Raw genomic sequence first — 7,456 nt, 5'->3', positions numbered from 1 at the left:
CCCCGTGCCGACCAAGGACCCGGCCTGTCAGGTTGTCCAGATGCAGGTCTCCGTGCTAATTAGGGGCATTATCACTTTGCCAAGAAGGAGCACGGACCCCGGGAAAGGCCCGTGCTAAGTGTCGGGGACATCAGGGAAGCTGACTGCAGGCGGTTGAACCCTTGCGTTTGCCTGACAGACTGAACGCTCCACCGCCCCTGTGCTGGGACCAGAGCGGCATCGCCTGCCCCGCTCCGCGTCCCCTGACCGTGGTTAGGGGGTGGCGCCCACCCAAGGGATGCAGATTTTCCTTTTGAATTGTGGTAACATACATGAAAGGCACCGTTTTCACCAGTTTCATGGGGCACATTCGTGTTGTTGCACAACCATCACCATCATCATCATCATCCACTTCTAGAACTCTTTTCACCGTGTGACGCTGCCACTTGGTCCCCATTAAATGACTCCTTTCCCCCACCTCCAGCCGCTGGCAACCTCTCTTCTGCTTTCTGTCTCTATAAATCTGACTACTCTCGGTGCCTCATACAAGTGGGGTCCTATGGCAATATTTGTCTTTTATTTGCCCAGCATATGTCACTTAGCATGATGTCCTCAAGGTTCATCCATGCTGTAGCATGTGTCAGAATCTCCTTCTCTTAAAAGCCAAACAATAATGATCCCATTGTGTTTAAAGAAAATACCACATTTTATTGACCCATTCATTCCTCAGTGGACATTACGGTTGCTTAGGGCACGGATTTTTTAAAAGTAAATATTCACTTTAAATTCTGAAGTCACTCCAGCAGGAGGAAAGAAAACCCTTAATAGCCCAAAACTTGGTAGCGCGTGAAACTAAGGCCATCGCGGAGACACACTGGTGGCAGCTCAGTACATTTGGGAAATGAAAAGAAATCACCTTTTACATAAGCGAAAAGCCCACAACTTTTCCAGAATGAGAGACAATAGGAGCGCTCTGGAAACCCAATAGTTCTGTCAAAAGCTGGCTGAGTTACATCTTTGCACCAAAGAGGCAAAGGACAGTGGAATTCTCTCGGCCATTCAGATGAGACTGAATGATTTGGAGGGGGCTTTGGGAATGAGGAATTGTGCCTCACAGCCTCAGGTCAGGTGTGCAGGTGGGGGAGGGGCAGGCAGTGGTTTGCCAGAGTTTCCAAGATTCAGGGAAGCGGAGGGCCTCCCTGTAGGGGCCTCAGGGACCTGGCTGTCCCCAGGTACGTGCTGTGAGAGACGCTGTTTTAGGTATTAAGTAGCAGGTATACTGCCGTATTATTGTAGTCTCTGAAAATTGCTTTGAAGCATTTTCCCAAGGAAAAAGAACATCATACATGGTACTTACTTTCCTGACAGGTAATTCGTATTTCTCAATTTTACCTGTCAAAAATTTTACCTGTGTGTTTTGAAAATCTTGAGTTACTAAATTTATAGTTGATTAGATGATGGGTAAAAGAAACTTTATTATAGAAAGAAAGCAAGAGCCCTGGCCGGGTGGCTCAGTTGGTTGGAGTGTCATCTCATACACCAAAAGGTTGCAGAGTTGAATCCTGGTTTATGGGTTCCGTCCCCAGTCAGGGCGTGTACAGGAGGCAACTGATAGATGTTTCTCTCTCTCTCTTTCTCCTTTCCTCTCTCTCTAAAATCAGTGGACATCCTTGCGCAGGGGCCATGTTAATCTTCCTGTATTGTTCCAATTTTAGTATATGTGCTGCCAAAGCAAGCATGGGGAAATGCAAATTGAAACCACAGTGAGATATCACCTCACATCAATCAGAATGGCCATCATTAGTAAATCAACAAACAACACGTGCTGGCAAGGATGTAGAGAAAAAGGAACCCTAGTGCACTGTTCGTGGGAATACAGACTGGTGCAGCCACTGTGGAAAACAGTATGGAATTTCCTCAAAAAAATAAAAATGGAACTGTCTTCTGACCCAGCAATTCCACTGTTTGGAATATACCCTAAAAATCCTGAATCACCAATTCAAAAGAACCTATGCACCCATATGTTCATAGCACATAATTTATAATAGCCAAGTGCTGGAAACAGCCTAAGTGCCCATCAGTCAATGAGTGGCTCAAAAAGCTGGTACATTTATACGTCGGAATACTAGGCCGCAGAAAGAAAGACCTACCTTTCATGACAGCATGGATGGAACTGGAGAGCATTATGCTAAATGAAATAAGCCACGTGGCGAAAGACAAATACCATCTGATCTCACCTATAAGTGGAACCTAATGAATGAAACAAAAAAAGAAAACAAGTAAAATAGAACCAGAGGGAGGGAAACAAGGAGCAGACTGACAGCAATCAGAGGGGACGGGGAGGGGAATAAGTGTGGAAAGAAGGGGAAGAGACTAGTCAAGAAACATGCACGAATGACCCATGGACACAGACAACAGGGTGGGGAATGGCTGTGGGAGCGGGGGGATGGGGGAGGTGGGCTGGGTGGAGGAAGGCAAAGGGGAAAAAATTGGGACAACTGTAATGGACAATAATAAAATATTTAATAAAAATAAAAAATAAAATCGATGGACATATCCTTGGGTGAGAATTTTTTTTTTAAAAAAAAGAGAGAACAAGAAATGCTTTTCATTTCTAGAAAAAGAACATCATACATGGTACTTACTTTCCTGATGGGTAATTTGTATTTCTCAATTTTACCTGTGAAAATATATGAGAAGGAAGACTCATAAATGCAGGGCCATGTAGTAACTCAAGTCGCGAGAACTCCCTAGGGTGCACCTGGCTGCATTCCATCGTGGTGAGAGAGACCCCCGGGGTAACGTTGTGCCATGAGCATGGGAGGCATGATGCCCATGTGGCCAGGGTTAGTGGCCAAGAGGGTACTGAGTCACCGTCTGGGGACACTGAACCCAGCTCTGTAGAGTCCCCATGAGGCTACTACCCAGACTGGAACACAAAGCCGGAAAGTACCGCCCCTCCTGCTAGCCCTCCAAGCTGCATTAAATACACAACTAGACAAACCCAGGCAGTGTGCTTTCTGGCATCCAGAACCTTCCAGGATTTAGATTCCCAGAGCTCAGTGCAAGCTTCTCGTTCCTTCTACGTCCTTCCTCACCTACAGAATTGACATACCACCCACTTTGTCCTGACTTTGTTGTTATTCCAGATGAAGTCAGACCTGCCAAAATCTTGGCATTTTTCCCAAACACCAAAGTTCCTAATATTTCTCCACATATGTGAGGCACCTTTCGTGGCAGAATCTGTCCCCAGAGTTCAAAGGGTAGAGAGCGTGAGGTCTCTGAAGCAGTACTGCGACCATTTCACTGGGGTCCAAGCTAGCTCTTTAGAAGACAGCTGCCTGGGACCGGGCAGTGTCCATGCCACGAGCTGTGGCTGTCGGCACCCACTTTTGTCCCTCAAAATAAACCCTCAAAACCAAGTTCCAGTGAGGAATCTTACCTAGAGGGTGAGCCGTCGGTGGTCTTTGCTGGTGGTTGCCTTGAATTACCAGGTTCCAGAGTAAAGGAAGCAGGTCAGTGTTAGGCTGGAGAGTGTCCGCTGTGGACACCAATTTGTCCTTTCCTCCAGGGGGACCACAAAGGCATCTCCACCTACATCTCTCTCCATGGGGCCCGGGTTTCTCAGGACAAATAGGAACCAGATGGAGAGTGTCTGTGTGTTCTCGGTGGAGGGATGGGATGCCTGCCCTGCACTCGCCCTTCCAAAGCGGTCTCTTTTCCTCTGTGACTCGTTGGGAGGCTGAAATGAAGCCTCCACCATATATAATTTTCATTTTCACTCTGCTTCTGCATTTCTCTCTGAAGTCGAGGACCCGGTTCGTAACCACACCATTGCTAGTTGCTAGAAACCATAATGACAATGATAATAATGACAGTTGTGGCTCCCACTTACTGTCCACTTTCTATGTGCCCCTCACTGAACTGTGGGCACTACAGGATTCCAAGGACATGGGGCTAGACCTGAGCTCCCTGCTCTGCCCCATGGGACCTGAGACACGCTGGTGACATTGTGGCGTGAGTCAGCAGTGGGAAAACACAACAGGGCATTTAAAAGTGTTGGTGACGGTCTGGTTGTCATCCCTTGGAAAGCTTGAGTCAAGAAAGGCGTGGACAGCGTGCCGTGCAGTGGATCTGCTCCCGGGAGGCCTGCCTGGTGTGGCTCCCACCCCGCTGCTCACGCCCTGCCTGCCAACACACGCGTTGACGTCTGGTTAGCAAACTTTGTGGCGTACCCCCACATTGGCCCTCAGAGGCTATGTTCTGTCTGGATCTGCCCTTTGGGGGAACAACCAAACCAAAACTAACAGTTAAAAAAAATGAAAGCAGCATGGAGTGGAGGAAAGCCATAACTTACTGAAATCCCCCTCTGCCCCAACTACACGTGTGGCGCCGGGCATGCATCGTGCCTCCCCGCACCCCAGTTCTTCCTCGGAAAAGAGCGGTAAGGACAAGCGAATGAGACAACACCACAGACAGGCACCTAACAAGTAACTTGAAACTACATTTTAAAAATGGGTTCTACTTCAGTTCTCTTTGTAAAGCCTAGAACGCACATTTACTTGTTCACACCAGGAAGCAAGAGGATGCATTTTCTGACCACGACCTGAAGCCCTCATTTAACATGTAATGTGAATCAGCTGCACGCCTTCTGTCCGGATATCACTCATGTCCAGCTCTGAAAACGTCTCCAAAGACAGGGCAGATTTCCTGGGCTCCAGTCAAGCATTGGCCGGTGTCTATGTGCTCCTCCCTGGCCTCGCCCGGACACTGGGCAAAGAGACTCTGTCCAGAGAGTGTTCTGAGGTCAAGTCTATAAACATATTTCCTGTCACCTGACTGGCTCGAGACACTGGGCTCATACTGGGCTTTTTGGTGGCAGCCCCTCGGCCCCTGCCACCACGGTCTCCCTGCCCTACAGCAGCAGACAGAACATTGCCCATTGGAAAGGCCCACGGAAGTTCAACTCTTTTCCACGAAGCTCTGGGCCGACCCTGTCTGACGGCTTTGGAGCCGGCCGCAGAGGGTTCGCTTGGCTGGCTAGGGAGGGACCTCCACAATTAAAAAGGAAAACAAAGTTGTCAAAGGCCGAGCCTGTAGGGTCCGGAGGGATTCCCAAGGGTAGCTAATTGGAAAAACCATTTGCCCCTTTTCTCGTCCCTCCCCCCACCACCGCCCCCAGCCTTATCCGAGAGCAGCCACCCCTATCTGTAAATGGCGACCATGGAAAATGTACCCTGGCGACTTTGTGTGAAAGATAGGCAAGGCTCCTAAAAAATCTTCTCGGAGGCTTATCACCTTCTTCTGGCTCCACAGCGGGCTCGGGCTCCGGGGCTGGAGGAAGCCGCCTGTCTGTGAGCCTAGACAGGGTCTCATCAACAACTGATAAGGCCCTCTGTGAACAAGCAGGCGCTGCAGGCTTACTGGCCTCTCGCATGCCAGAGACATTTGTAGAAAATACACAGGGTCCAATGACCTCCGAGAGGCAGGCTGGGCGAGCCCACAGGGTCGGCCAAGAAGTAGGGCAGCCCTCCCCCAACCTGGGAAAGGAGCAAACCTAGAGGTCACGCATGGCACAGGCCAGGGGACAAATGTCTGGTGATCAGCTGGGGCACCCATGCGCTGGCCATGCTGGTATGCTGAAGGAATTAATCACAAAATAAACTCCAATCTATTCAGATTCTAAACAACCAAAAGTCTCCTGGAATCAGAATTTCCGCAACCCTGTCTGAAGACAACAGGTATGAAAATGATGTCCTTTCAGACTGAGAGATCATGAGGGCCCCTTCCAAACTGGACCAGCATTAGAAAGGAAGACGTCAGATTTTTCTATCCCAACTCTGCCTGTTCACCAGCCATGCAACATTAGATACATCTGTTTCCCCAGGAAAATGAAATGTTTGCTCAGACTGGCTCTTGTTATGTGAAAAGATTGATAAATGGTAGAGCACTATATTAAAAAAAAGTACTGTTTTGTTAAAAATACAACACTCAGACTTTCTTCACTGGTGGGTGTCCTGAATCACTTTACTCCTTTGAAAATTGCTAATTTCTACTTAGCATGGCGAATTCAGCTGAGCGAAAGTGTGCTGAGTTCCTTGTACGGTGGAAAATAACAAAGACAAGACACAGCCCTTATACAGAGAACCATTATGACAGGCAGGGGCTGTACGAAAAGTGGAAACACCTATCTGCACCTGGAAGTGAAACAGCAGCCACCGCTGGCTGAAGGTCGTCTCAGCGGGGTGCGGTGCCAGGCAGACACGGGGTCCCCACGAGCCCCTGAGGCCCACAGACACTTAGCAGCAGAGGCTGAGAGGCGGGAGCTACTCACAGCTTTTCCTCGACCTGGTGCTTGTGCTTGCTTCGCTGTGGTGGCTGCAGGTGCCCAGCCTCCCCATTGACTGGTGGGTGACGCTTTCTTTGATCTTTCCACTTCCGTTCTGATATCACTTCCCCAGTTCTTTCCGCAATTAGGAAAGGGCTAATGATGGCAATAAATCTCTTCAAAAACTCAGAGTGGTTCTGCTTTCCTGGCTGAATCCTGACAGATACGCCACAAAATAACCTTGGAATGACAGTGCTAACAGGCCGGTATGGTTGCCAGGCAGACTGCGGGACACCCAGGAGCATCTGAATTCAGAGAAATAGCCAGCAATTTTTTAGCATAAGTCTGTGCCCAGTATGGAATGGGATATACTTATACTAAAAAACAAAACAAAAAACTGTTGTTTCTTTGTTATGTGAATTTAACTAGACATTATATATTTATTTATATATGTTTTAACTGGGGGTATGTGTGTGTGTGTGTATTTCCCTTCCAACTTCAATTTGTCAGTCCCATCTTAAAGTTTACCTGGCCAGTCTCCTCGATTTACAGAGAACAAACCCTCAGCCCAGTGCTGGTGAAGGCACTTGGCTAAGGTGGCTCTGTCTCTTTTAGCTCCCACACTAAACAGCATGTGGTCTATTTAGTGCCAGTCTTTTCCCGATTTTGTGCTGTTTGTTAGTGGTTTCATTGTTTAAAAGGTCTCCCGAACCCAGTGCTCTCTAGCGTTCCTAAGGTCAAGAAACTGTGATGGGCCTTCCAGAGGGAAAAAGGAAGTTTTTTTTCCTTTTAAAATTTTATTGAATTTAGTGGGGTGACACTGGTGAATAAAATCGCATCGGTTTCAGAGGTACACGTCCATCACACATCCTCTGTACGTCGCACTGTGTGTTTGCCGCTTCACGTCAGTCTGCTTCTGTCACGTGCATTTGATCCTCTTTACCCTCTTCCACCTTCCCGGGCCCCCTTTCCCTCTGTGACCCACCACACAAAACAAGCTGTTTTCAGTCATGAGTTCTGGTGGCCATGAGTTCAGTGTTAATGAATCAACAATATCTTAAATAAGGTGTCTTTAAACAGAAACACACACAAAACAAGGTTATGTATTGATTAGTTGGTGAAAATGTTATGACCAGAGGCTCATAGGAA

The 7,456-nt window shown here is 48.1% G+C and overlaps 1 non-coding gene across 1 annotated transcript; it reads right to left on the bottom strand.

The window, feature by feature from the left end:
* Positions 1 to 1,611: 1,611 nt before the first annotated feature.
* LOC129068949 (U6 spliceosomal RNA) lies at positions 1,612 to 1,714 on the bottom strand. Its single transcript, XR_008528973.1, has one exon. It is a non-coding gene; the product is annotated as a U6 spliceosomal RNA (small nuclear RNA).
* Between the last annotated feature and the right edge of the window lie 5,742 nt (positions 1,715 to 7,456).

This window comes from Pteronotus mesoamericanus, unplaced genomic scaffold, assembly GCF_021234165.1.
Source record: "Pteronotus mesoamericanus isolate MK-2021 breed Mesoamerican mustached bat unplaced genomic scaffold, CSHL_Meso_final contig_220, whole genome shotgun sequence".
Lineage (NCBI taxonomy): Eukaryota > Metazoa > Chordata > Mammalia > Chiroptera > Mormoopidae > Pteronotus > Pteronotus mesoamericanus.
The sequence above is the reverse complement of the archived record's forward strand: the minus strand, read 5'-3'. Positions and strand labels throughout refer to the sequence as shown.